Source organism: Eptatretus burgeri, unplaced genomic scaffold (assembly GCF_056783735.1).
Source record: "Eptatretus burgeri isolate ZD-2024b unplaced genomic scaffold, Ebu_testis_v1 Ebu_testis_scaffold_176, whole genome shotgun sequence".
Classification (NCBI taxonomy): domain Eukaryota; kingdom Metazoa; phylum Chordata; class Myxini; order Myxiniformes; family Myxinidae; genus Eptatretus; species Eptatretus burgeri.
In genome coordinates, this window is record NW_028222126.1 from 5,001 (window position 1) to 18,576 (window position 13,576).

General features: G+C 33.0%; 2 long non-coding RNA genes across 2 annotated transcripts; one reads left to right on the top strand and one right to left on the bottom strand.

Annotated features, from left to right (window-relative positions):
- Positions 1-7,659: 7,659 nt before the first annotated feature.
- Positions 7,660-9,824, bottom strand: LOC147007427 (uncharacterized). The gene is made up of 3 exons (XR_015054195.1): positions 8,663-9,824; positions 8,366-8,566; positions 7,660-8,269 (listed from the first exon to the last, which is right to left on the bottom strand). It is a non-coding gene; the product is annotated as an uncharacterized LOC147007427 (long non-coding RNA).
- A 560-nt stretch (positions 9,825-10,384) lies between these two features.
- LOC147007428 (uncharacterized) lies at positions 10,385-12,838 on the top strand. The gene is made up of 4 exons (XR_015054194.1): positions 10,385-11,722; positions 11,899-12,057; positions 12,311-12,368; positions 12,714-12,838. It is a non-coding gene; the product is annotated as an uncharacterized LOC147007428 (long non-coding RNA).
- Positions 12,839-13,576: the final 738 nt, after the last annotated feature.

A 13,576-nucleotide genomic window follows, 5' to 3' on the forward strand; every position in this document is an offset into this window, starting at 1 on the left:
TAGATTTTATATAAAATTGTATATGATATAAAATGTATATATTGTAAAAGAAAAAAAAATAATATATATATCAAAAATAAAGAAAAAGAAATGTATTAAATATAAATAATATTTTATCATATGTTTTATGAAAAGAAAAAAAAAGTAAAAAAGATATTACATAGAAGAAAAAATAAATATTAATGTGTTATATTTGAAAAAGAATATTGTAATTTATTTGAACACAAACTTGAATGATGATAAAAGAAAATTTTAAAAAAAACAATTAAAAATGAGATTACAATAAATAAATGAAAAGAAAAGAAAGAAGATTTAAAAGAAAAAGGTTTAAAAAGTTGTAAAACAAAGAAAAGAAAAAAGAAGAAATGAACAAAGAAAATGTATGAAAAAAAAAGAAAATTTTAAATATTTTAAAAAAAAAAAAAAGAAAGATGCAACAAACAGTAGATAAGAGTTAAAAAAGCAGAAAGAAAGAAGAAGAAGAGAGGAGAGATGTGAAAAAAATTTTTAAAAACTAGAGAAAAATGAAAGATTATATTGTGAATGCTGAAAAACAAATATAAAAAAAAAAAAGAGGACTCATTAATAGAACAACCAGAATATATATGATGAAGGTTTATTCAACTGGAAGAGATTAATCAACCCCTGATTATATTGTGAATGCTGTATAAAAAAAATAATATAAGATTAAAAAAAGGACTCATTCCAACAGAACAACCAGCAATATTTCATCTTGTTCAAGAAAAGGTATTGATAAATAATGATATAAAATAAAGTTCTGATGTTAAACTAACTCCGAGATTAATGTTTTCTCACAAAAGATGGAAGACAAGGTTCAACTGTATATGAAAAAGTATATTGATAAACCATTGGATATTATGATATATATATATATTTGTATATATATTTTTTTTAAATTAAAATAGTTAAATGAGAAGTTGTATAAATAAGTAATTGTTATATTTTTGAATGATTTTTAATAGATGTTATTGTTGTTATATAAAATGGAAATAACAATTATATAATGAATATCAGCCATTTAACCAGTTGATGATATGAAACATAATGAGTTTTAATATAACACACATTTTACATATTATATATATATATATATATATATGTATATATATATGTATATATATATATATATATATATATATATATATATATATATATATATATATATATATATATGTATATGTATATATATATATATATATATATATATATATATATATATATATATATATATATGTTTGTATATGTATGTATATATATATATATATATGTATGTATATATATATATGTATGTATATATATACATATATATATATATATATATATATATATATATATATATTAAAATATTGTTATAAACATTCAAAAACATACTTCAAAATCAACGATTAAAGTTAAAAATAACTACAAGGTTGATTTCACAATTGATAATTCATTTAGAGAGTTATTGGGTTTCTCCTCAAAAAAGATTGAAACTAATGGGACGTTTTACAGTGATAATGTCATTCAAATATCCTCAGGAATAAATTCGGTGTTAATTCACTGTGATTTGATTGATGGTGCTTATAATGATGGAAAAAAAACAAATACAATATTTTCATTCAGCACATACTCAACCCCAATTGGTTATAAATTCAATATGGAACCTAAAAATTTGGTTTATCTACCTGTGTCAGGAAAAACCATACACAGAGTAAATTTTAGGATAACCGACCAAGATAATCGTGTGATTTCTTTTAATGGAGAAGTTATATCCATCAGAATTCACCTACGTGAAGTTTTCCAATAAATAAATACGATGGTTATTGTGAGGAAACACGAGTTGGGAAAATATAAAATAATTGCAGGGGATGGGATGTTCCTTTCCCCGTACTACAAGGGTGAAGGTATGTATCTTGGTAGAGGATACTATAAACCGAAGAGACAAAGGGGTGTCGGACATCAATTTAGAGGAGATGGGATAATTGATACTCTCATGGGTATTGGTTCAACTATTCTTAAACATAAAGACCTAATTGGTTCAACTGCTTCTGCTGTGGGAAATGTAGCAGGTGCTGTAAAGAGTATAAAAGATGCTCAGAAGGAATCTCATAAATTACAAGCAATAAAAGAAATTAAGAAAGGTAAAACTCAGTTGTCCCCCCAAGAACAACAGAAAATAATTCAAATACTTGGATCAGGGTTTCAAAAGTTTTAACATCTTTTTTCCTAAATAAATACAAGTATGGAAGCAATTGATAGTATCTATGATTTGGATGATACTATTATTATCTCAAACTCCACTAAAAAAGAAGATTACTTCAAGGTAAATGCAATAACTGGAACAGACTGGAATACGAATGGTACAAAAAGTTTTGAAATAAATAATCAACAAACCTATTTGAATCTCTCCGAAAGTTTCTTGTTGTGTAAATTTAAATTCACTAAGGCTGGGAATAACACAAACGCTACACTTGTAAATGATTTCTTCTGGAAAATGTTTGATAGTGTGCGATTGTATATTGGAACACAAGAAGTTGAAGCGGTTGATTATGTCTCTGCTGTATCTGAAATGATGAAATTTACACTCTATACATTCAGTGATAGAATGGGAAAGGGGTCTGTCGAAGGTTTTATTCCTGATATGTCAACGAGAAGAAACACAGACCCTGGATATATTCAAAGGAAAGGAATGTATAATGATGATACAAAAGCAGAAAATACATATTTGGATTTTGTGATTATGATAAAGTTCTGTATGGTCTTAAAATTAGATTTCAACTACAAAGGAATGATAATGAAAATAGATTGCTTTTTGGTGTTGGTAGTGCTTTTGGTGAACAGAATAAATTTGTAATTGAGGAGATGAGTTGGTATATCAGTGAATATACTCCTAATCTTAAAACAGAAGAGATGTTGAATCGAAGACTTAACTCAAAGAAACCACTCAGTGTATCATACCTCAAAAGAAGATGTCAACACGTTAAACTCAATCAAACTACTTACACGTGGAATTTGGGTGTTCTGGAAGGAAAGCCACGATATCTGTGGATGATTTTTAAAAAGCCAGATGGTGATACTGCGACTGATAAGAATAATGCATTGAGTGATAATGCTAAGGTGAAACAACTTCGCGTTTCTCTAGATGGAACATTTTATCCACGAGATAGATTGGAAATTAATTGGGAACAAAACAATTTTGCTGAAGCATACAAGTCTTACCAAAAGGTGTGTGAAAGTAATGGAAATAAAGAACCTATTTTGGATATGACAGCATTTAAAAGTTTGTATACAATCTATGCGTTTGACCTGAGCGCTCAAAAGGAAACTATAAAGTCTAATCGAGTGGATACTTCCCTATACATTGAAAGAGGAGAGAGTGAAGAAGTTGATACATATTGTTTGCTTTTGGAAGAAACAGAATTGCAGATTAATACAGATAATGGTGTGATGATTAGTCTCACATAATTTTTTGTTAAATAAATGAGTGGCAAAGTACCAACTGGGGTATATGTTAATCAAATCAATCTTCATAAACTATCATCTTGTGTTCAAAATCAAAAGCCTTGTACGATTAACGTTAATACAATTCAGAGAAAAGGAGCAGTAAGAATTGATGTTTTGCTTACAAGAGAACAGGTTAAAATCTTGAATGACACTGGCTCACTTAAAATTAAAATGACAAAACCAATGTTGAAAAAATATTCAATAAGAGAGACGAGTGGAGGATTTCTCCCATTTCTAATTCCTTTATTTGCTGGTTTAAGTGCGGTTGGAGCATTGACGGGTGGTATTTCAACAGCGGTGAAAACTGCCAACGAAAGGAAGGCTCAACTCCAGGCTCAAAAAGAATTGGAAAGACATAACAAAGAGTTGGAGAAACAAATTAGTGGAAGTGGTGTAATTGTAGATTTTGCTGAAAAACTTGAAGGTCTGCCTGATAAAGCGAGATTGTTAGTTGGAGATATGCTTTCTTCTATAGCACAAGCAGGTGTAAAATTAACGAAAAGAGGTAATGGATTATATCTTTCTAATAAATAAATGAGCATTGATGAGTGGTTGAAAGAATTTGGAAAGAATACAACATCAAATTTACAACTTGCCAAATATTGTAAGAAATTAAAAATTCATAATGTGGTTATTTGTATGAGAGATGAATTAACAAATTTGCCGAAACATACAAAGAATATTATTATGAACTGAGAAGATAATGATGGGAACGGTTCTCATTGGGTTTGTATTTTTAATAGTCAAGACAAATATTATTTTGATAGTTTTGGTCTTCCACCACCTGTTGAAGTCATAAAATTCTTACAGAATGGTGTTTATCAAACATTTCAAGTCCAAGAATTAAATTCCAAGTGTTGTGGTCAATTATGTCTATATGTGTTATTTAAACTCAACAAAAATAAAAATTTTTATGATATTATTTTTAATCTAATATAAATGACTTATGTTGGTAAAAATGGTTCTATCTTTGGTGTATCTCAAGAACTGGATATTGATTTATCAAATTATTATACAAAGGCACAGGCTGAACGACATAAATATAATATAAACAAAAATATTAACATGAAAAATGCTTATAAATTAAAAAATTATCCAAGCCCGACTGACGCGAATGACTTGGTGAGATTAAGCGATTTATCACAATATATATACTTAAATAAAACGGCTGTGTATTCCAAAGATACAGAAGTGTTGATATTATCTCCAGGTCATACAGAATTCACAGTTCGAATTAAAATAAATTTTTATAAAGAAGGGCGTATCGTTTGTATGAGAATAGAACAATGGGGGTATGATATGAATGATTTAGGATATAATTGGTCATTTAAAATTAACCTCGAAGACCTGGAACAATTAAATCAGTCTCGTAAGGAAGAATATTATCCACTTGGTATCGAGAATGAGTTTTGTGGAGCCACGATTAGTAAACAACAAATAAAAGAATTTAATAAGGGTAAATATAATAATGGTTTTGCCCTTGTTTATCTCATGAAAACAGAAAAAACAGGATTATATATAATAAGTAAGGAAATACAAAATGATTTAACTATGGGAAGATGGGGAGGTGTTTCGTGCCATAATATTATTCTAACATATATTTCTAATACATAAATGACAGCAAGAAGGCTTCAAGAAAAATTATCATTTCTGTGTCCAAGCATACCTTCAAGAAAAGGGTATTCGGTATTTTAATAAATATGTTCTACAACATAAGAATGAGGTATTTTCAATAAAAGATTGGCATTATGCTGATGTTGATAAACCGACAACTTTAGATTTAATTAGAATGTTAAATAATGAAAAAATTATAAAGTTAAGAAAAGGTAAGGCTCTTTTAGAAATTCAAAAGAAATTTTATTGGTTTCCTGTTGTAAAAAAAATTATTTTAGATACAGGAATAACAAGAAATCCTGATGAATATATGTATAATATTCTATGGGGTGTAAACGATTCAAGGATAGTAAGGGATGAGGAAGGAGTTGAAGAAGAGAGGGAAGAGGAGGAAAAGGAGAAGGAGGAAAAGGAGAAGAGAGAGAGGGAGGAAAGAGAGAGAATAAATAAATATTATAGTATGGAAACCAGTGAGATTCAAAAAATAATAGAGGTATTACAGAAAATAACTCAACCCACCGAGGAGGAATACAAAGAATTAACAAGTCTATTTGCAATACTTTCGACAAAACTATTGGCATCGTCAAGCTATTCATTTTAATTCAAGTTTTTCATTTTTTTTTCTTAAATAAATGGAGGAGAGAGTGAAGGCATTTCTAAGGATTCTTTATGTTTTAAAAATTAAGATTCAAATGTGCATGTTGGAAACTAAAAAGGTTTTTGCACTCTGCAGGAATTTTTCTCATAAATAAATGAGTTATTGTCTCAAATGTAAAAAGAAAACTAATACTAAAAATATTTCATATATTAAAAGTAAAAATAACAGGGTTACACAAAAAGGTATATGTTTGGTGTGTGGTTCAAAAAAAAATCAATTTATCTCCAAACACAAACTCGGAGGAGATATACAAAAGTTTTTATCAGGAAGTAAATTTACAACTACTGGAATACCAGGGGAATTACATCTTCCAGGGTATTCTTTCTGTGGTCCAGGCACAAACTTGGATAAAACATTAGATGAGGCAGACAATCCTAAATCCTGGAGTAAACCAATCAATAGAGTTGATGAAGTGTGCATGAGACACGATATTAATTATGGGAATACCACAACGTTGGAAGAAAAGCATGAAGCCGATAGAGAAATGTTGTATAATTTGTCTCTGATACAAAATCCAACCTTGAGAGAAAAAGTTGATAGGTTCATCGTGAAGAAGATGATTAGTGCTAAATTGAAACTTGGACTTGGAAATTCAAAAAACTTATAGGCTCTAATGATGCCATTAAGACTGAAGAGCAATTAGCTGATGAATTACATAAACCAATATTCACAAAGTTTCAGAGAAGGAAAGTTTATTCCAAGGAAGTTGATTATATCTGGTCTGCTGATTTGATTGAACTCAATAATGATAAGGGGTACAAGTATGCTTTAACCGTTATTGATTTGAGGAGTAGATATGCGTGGGTTGTCCCTTTAAAAAACAAAACAGGTAATACTCTTATGTTAGCTTTCCAACAGATATTTAATAAAAGTAAGAGAAAACCTAAAAAATTGTGGACTGATGAGGGTAGAGAGTTTTATAACAAGACATTTATGAATTTTCTAAAAAATAACAGTATTACATTATACAGTACCTTTAATGAAGGGAAGGCAGTTTTTGTTGAACGTTTTAATCGTACCTTAAAAGAGAGACTATATAAAAAATTCACACAACTCGGTTCACAACAATGGTCATCTTTTATTCAGGATATTGTGGATAAGTATAATGACACGATTCACACGTCAACAAATATGAAACCATCAGAAACATTTACAAAATTAAAATATGAAAAAGAGATTAATGTCAGAAAACCTAAGTTCAAAGTTGGTGATATCGTAAGAATATATAGGTGGAAATCTCATTTTGAAAAGGGTTTTACTGAACGATGGACGAAAGAACTTTTAAAATTGTTGATGTAATAGATACGGTTCCTTGGACTTATAAAATATATGATTTGGAAGGGGAAGAGATTTTAGGTTCATTTTATTCACAGGAATTACAAAAGACAAAACTAAGCAGATAATACACCTTTGTGGACACTAGAGGGACAAGTCCGAGGTGTATTACAGTATATAATGTGTGTCAAGGGGGACGTTCTTAGATCTGTGAACCCCAAACACAGAATCCTCAACTGAATAGTGAAGGTTTAACTTTTGTTTGTGTGTGTGTGTGTGCAATGGGAGCAATAGGTTGGCGCTTCACTCCCTCCTACTATACACCGTTGTGGACACTCGAGGGCCAAGTCCGAGGTGTATAACAGTATATAATGTGTGTCAAGGGGTGGACGTTCTTGGATCTGTGAACCCCAAACACAGAATCCTCAACTGAATAGTCAAGGCTTAACTTTTGTTTGTTGATGTGTATGTGTGTGTGTGTGTGTGTCCCAACCCTCACATTCAAAATCTCAACCCCAACCCTCACATTCAAAATCTCAACCCCAACTCAATCCTCACCCAACACAATGTCTTTTTCAAAATGAGATTTCCACCTATATATATATATATATTTTACGTTTTTTTTTTTTTTCTCTTCTTCCAATTCTGTCTTTTAAGGCTTTCAGGTTTGATGACATAGAAAGAGGGAGTAAGAACTTTCTTGATAGGTTTAAATCCCAAAGAGTGGTAGCATTTCAAGTCTTCAAAATAAACCCAACTTTCCAAGTCTCCAAGGTAGTTATTTAAACCATCAAGGCAGAACTCATTTACTGATTTTTTCAAAATTTGTGAGTCTCCAAGGTAGTTCCCATATTTAAAACCATCTTGGCAGAACCCTTTTCCTGAGTCTCCAAGGTAGTTATTTAAACCATCAAGGCAGAACTCATTTACTGATTTTTTCAAAATTTGTGAGTCTCCAAGGTAAAACTTGTATTCTAGCTCATCAACGTATAACTTGTTCAGTGGGTATTGTCTTGATAACTCACAATGAGTACTATTGCTGTAAAACTCTTTTTCAGGATTTTGCTGGTCTCCAAGGTATAACTCTTTGGTTGGGTCATCAAGGACGAACTCGTTCTGTAGGTCTTGGTCGCTCATAAGGTCTTCAACCAAGCCAACAATTTCGCCCCAAGTTGTAGCAAAAGCAGTATTTTCATTTTGTATTTCAGATACAATTTCCTGTGAGAGAAAATAATAATGTATTAATTAAGTTATTTAATTATTAAATGAGTATGCTTCAATCAAAGTTTGAAAATAGGAAAATAAAAATCTTACCTCAACAGATAAGAGGTTTGAATCCAGTTCATCAACTTGAAGGTTTAGTTCCATACAAGACAGAGAGTTCCAAGGAACACCAAAGTCATCCCACTCAAGGTCTTGCTCGTTCTGTAGGTCTTGGTCGCTCACAAGGTCTTCAACCAAGTCAACAATTTCGCTCCAAGTTGTAGCAAAAGCAGTATTTTCAGATACAATTTCCTGTGAGAGAAAATAATAATGTATTAATTAAGTTATTTAATTATTAAATGAGTATGCTTCAATCAAAGTTTGAAAATAGGAAAATAAAAATCTTACCTCAATGGATAAGAGGTTTGAATCCAGTTCATCAACTTGAAGGTTTAGTTCCATACAAGTCAGAGAGTTCCAAGGAACCCCAAAGTCATCCCACTCAAGGTCTTGGTCGCTCACAAGGTCTTCAACCAAGTCAACAATTTCGCTCCAAGTTGTAGCAAAAGCAGTATTTTCAGATACAATTTCCTGTGAGAGAAAATAATAATGTATTAATTAAGTAATTTAATTATTAAATGAGTATGCTTCAATCAAAGTGTGAAAATAGGAAAATAAAAATCTTACCTCAATGGATAAGAGGTTTGAATCCAGTTCATCAACTTGAAGGTTTAGTTCCATACAAGACAGAGAGTTCCAGGCAAGCACACAGCACACCATTGCCAGCAAAAACAAATGTTTAAAATGGAGCCTGGGTTTGAAGCTTTAAAAGAGAAAGACTGGTGGGTGTGGTTTCCTTTGGAAATTCCTTGGGCAAGCCTCGGCAAGCCTTCATTGGGAAATTTTTCAAAACCATAACATCCTGTAATTTTCTAGTGATTTCTTTGTGAGTCAGAGATGAACTGGAAATGATGTAAGAGTGGGCGGGGCTTAGCAAAAGTAGGCGGGGCTTAGGAAAAGTGGGCGTGGCTAAGAAAAAATACCTTATGAAAAGTGGGCGGAGCTTAGCAAAAGTGGGCGGGGCTTAAAGAAAAGTGGGCGGGGCTTATTGAATACCTTGTGGAAAGTGGGCGGGGCTTAGCAAAAGTGGGCGGAGCTTAGAAAAGTGGGCGTGGCTTAGAAAAAATACCTCACAAAAAGTGGGTGGAGCTTAGCAAAAGTGGGCGGGGCTTAAAGAAAAGTGGGCGGGGCTTATTGAATACCTTGTGGAAAGTGGGCGGGGCTTAACAAAAGTGGGCGGGGCTTAACAAAAAAATAACCTGTGGCTCAGGAGGTGGTCAAACAAGAGCATTAAGAGAAGTTTATCATTTCGTAATGGCACAAAAGGGGTATCTTCAAAAATATAAAGATTCAAATGTTTTGTTTGTCAATATTTAAGATGGGGATTATTGTGCAAAGAAAATTAAACTATTGAAGGAATTTGAGAATGAACAAATCTTTATAGGTTCAATGAGTGAGCTGTTCAACCCCCAGGTGTTCAATTCAATGAGGTTCAACCTCCAGGTTAAAAGGGGAGACAAATAAATATACCTTGGGATAAAAAGGGGGTTTATTTTTAGGGAAAAAAAAAGGGAATCGCTGAAAATCCCCCATTCATTTACATGGGGAAAAGTGAGCCAGAATCAGTATGCTTACCCTACCTTACCCTATGTATATATATATATATATATATATATATATATATATATATATATATATATATATATATATATATATATATATATATATATATATATATATATATATATATATATATATATATATGTAGATATATATGTATATATATATATATATGTATATATATGTATATATATACATATATATGTATATATATATGTATATATATGTATATATATATATATGTATATATATATGTATATATATGTATGTATATATATATGTATGTATATATATATGTATATATATGTATATATATATATATATATGTATATATATATATGTATATATATATGTATATATATATATATATGTATACATATGTATATATATATATATATATATATATATATATATATATATATATATATATATGTGTATAAGTAGGGTAAGAATACTGGTTCTGGCTCACTTTTCCCCATGTAAATGAATGGGGGATTTTCAGCCATGAAATTTTTCTTTTTTTTCCCCTAAAAAATAAATCCCCTTTTTAGCCCAAGGTATATTTATTTGTCTCCCCTTTTAACCTGGAGCCTGGTGTTGGCTTAGTGGTTAGGGTGGCGGCTTGGGATCCCAGGGTCCTGAGTTCAAATCCCGTTGGCTGCTGAATTAACACCAGGGGGTTGACTCAGCCTGCCATCCTTCCGAGGTCGGCGAAATGAGTGCCAGTGTACTGGTCCCGGTGTATGCCCCGGTTAGAATAGGTGTACCATATCCCTGTGTGTCGTAAGAGGCGACCAGGGTTGGTGTCAGGAAGGGCATCCGGCCATAAAACATTGCCTCAAGAAAAGGCCAAACCCCTGCACAGCAGGGAAAAATGGCTGTAAAAATGGCCATTTTTTTATTTCCCCTTTTAACCTAGGGGCTCTCTATTCAAATAGCCCATACAACAAGATAAAGATTTGTTAAAGGTGATTCTAAAGAAATATCTGAAACGCCTAAGCCCCGGGACACTCTTTATCAAATAACCCATACAACAAGATAAAGATTTGTTAAAGGTGATTCGAAAGAAATATCTGAAACGTCTAAGCCTCGGGGCACTCTTTATCAAATAACCAATGCATATTGTTTAGCTCACTCATTTAACCTATAAACATTTGTTCATTCTCAAATTCCTTCAATAGTTTAATTTTCTTTGCACAATAATCCCCATCTAAAATATTGAAAAACAAAACATTTGAATCTTTATATTTTTTAAGATACCCCTTTTGTGCCATTACGAAATGATAAACTTCTCTTAATGATCTCATCTGGCCACCGCCCGAGTTGCAAATCATTTTTGTACATAAACCATGCCAGAAAAAAAGTTTTGTTTCAAATGTTTTCAGTTCATGCCGTGAAAATGAGGAAGTGTTTTTTTGACACGGCCGTGCTGTGTGAATGAGGAAGTGGTTTTGGACTGTCATGCTGTGAAAAAATAGGAACTATTCTGTGAGACAAGGTCTCGTGTTTATATTTTATCTCAGAACACGAACTGAAAACATTTGAATCAAAACTTTTATGGCGTGGTTTATGTCCAAAAATGATTTGCAACTCGGGCGGTGGCCAGATGAGATCATTAAGAGAAGCTTGTCATTTCCTGTGCCCACACCCAATGATTAAGCAATCTCCTCATCGTTGCTTTATAAGCGGTTCGCCAGACAAAGTTTCTGCCAGACGGGATTTTCATTTTTACAACTGAGGCATGGACGATATTTCTTCCGATGAAGCCAACAGCCCACTACAGAGTTGGTAAGTTTGTGTATGCTTTTCTCTTTGAACGATGAAGCAAATGATTATTAATTAAATCATGATAATTCTGATATATATATATATATATATATATATATATATATATATATATATATATATATATATATATATATATATATATATATATATATATATATATATATTTTCCCTGACAGGGCATTGGAAGAAATTGAGTTTACATATCACGACGTGGTTCATGAAATTAATACTCTTATTGAAGAGATCAATGATTTTAGAAGAGAATTGAAAGACATTTACAATGAGTGGCATGAAGTCTTATCACGTCCTCTCATCTCGAAGGAATTAAACCAATGGTGAGACACGTGTGTGTGCCTCTCTCTCTGTCTGTCTTTCTACCTACCTCTCTCTGCTCTTATTGAAGAGGCCAATGATTTATAATGACTGGTCTCTGATCTCGAATGAATTAAACCAATGGTGAGGCACGTGTGTGTGTGTCTATGTGTGTGTGTGTATGTGTGTGTGTGTGTGTGTGCGTGTGTGTGTGTGTGTTGCTTTCCCTGTCTGTCTCTTCATCTATACCCTTGACTTATTATTTTTTTTTTTCAGCACTATCGCACAACATCAGCTGTTGAAGCAATCTTGTACAACACATGATTTTCTGGAGGTAAATATTTCTGAATTATTATTAATATCACTCGTACAACACATGATTTTCTGGAGGTAAATATTTCTGAATTATTATTAATATCACTCGTACAACACATGATTTTCTGGAGGTAAATATTTCTGAATTATTATTAATATCACTCTCTCTTTAGAATGTCGCCTTATGTTGGTTGCATCATTAGTTTGGACGTGGTTTTGTCAGTACACTGGAATTCATTTTATTGACCTTGAAAGGATGACAGGCTCCTGGTGTGTTAATTCAGTGGTCAACGAGGCTTATTCATATGACCATGTAATTATCTTTATAGAACCTAATTATTATCCACTTTTTGTTTCAAAACAGAATATGGTGTCTGAGTTTCGAAATCACAAGACATCTGAAGAAGATTGCTGGGAAAGATTGTACATTCTCGCAAATGAATATTTAATATTTTCAATATTAATAAATTATATTTGTTTTGTTTACAATTACTTGATTCTGAATTACAAGAAAAGAATAAAAGAGATGTAAAGGGGGTTGGGGGGAGGGGGTAGGTGCGCTCCCCCAATGACCCATCACCCCCTCATCCCATCCCTCCCCTCCCCATGTGTGTGTGTGGGGAAGGGTGGGGGTGGGATGAGGGAGGTGGTGGGTCAAAGGTGGGGGCGCACAGGGGGGATGAGGGGGCGGGGCTTGTGTGGGCGGGTCTTGTGTGGGCGGGGCTTGTGTGGGTGATTGTGTGGGTCGGGTGGGCGCGGGAGGGGCGTGTGTGGGCGGGGGGGGGGGGGGGGCGGGGGTTGTGTGGGTGGGGCTTGCGGGGGCGGGGGTTTATGTGGGTGGAGGTTGTGTGGGAGGGGGTTACGTGTGTGGAGTTTTTGTGTGGAGCTTGGGTAGGGAGGGCTTATGTGGGAGGGGGTTATGTGGGCAGGGTTTATATGGGCAGGGGTTTATGTGGGTGGAGCTTGTGTGGGAGGGGTGAATGTGGATGAGGCTTATGTGGATGAGGTTTGTGTGGATAAATGGATGGGTGGAGAGATGGGGGGATGGGTGGATGAGTGGAGCTTGTGTGGATGGGTGGATAATTTTTTAATTAAATAAACATGTTGTGTGTGTGGGGAACTAATTAACTAATCACTAATTATGTGAATATGATGAATATGGGTGGAGCTTGTGTGGGGTTTGTGTGTGTGGAGCTTGTGTGGAGTTTTTGTGTGGAGGTTGTGTGG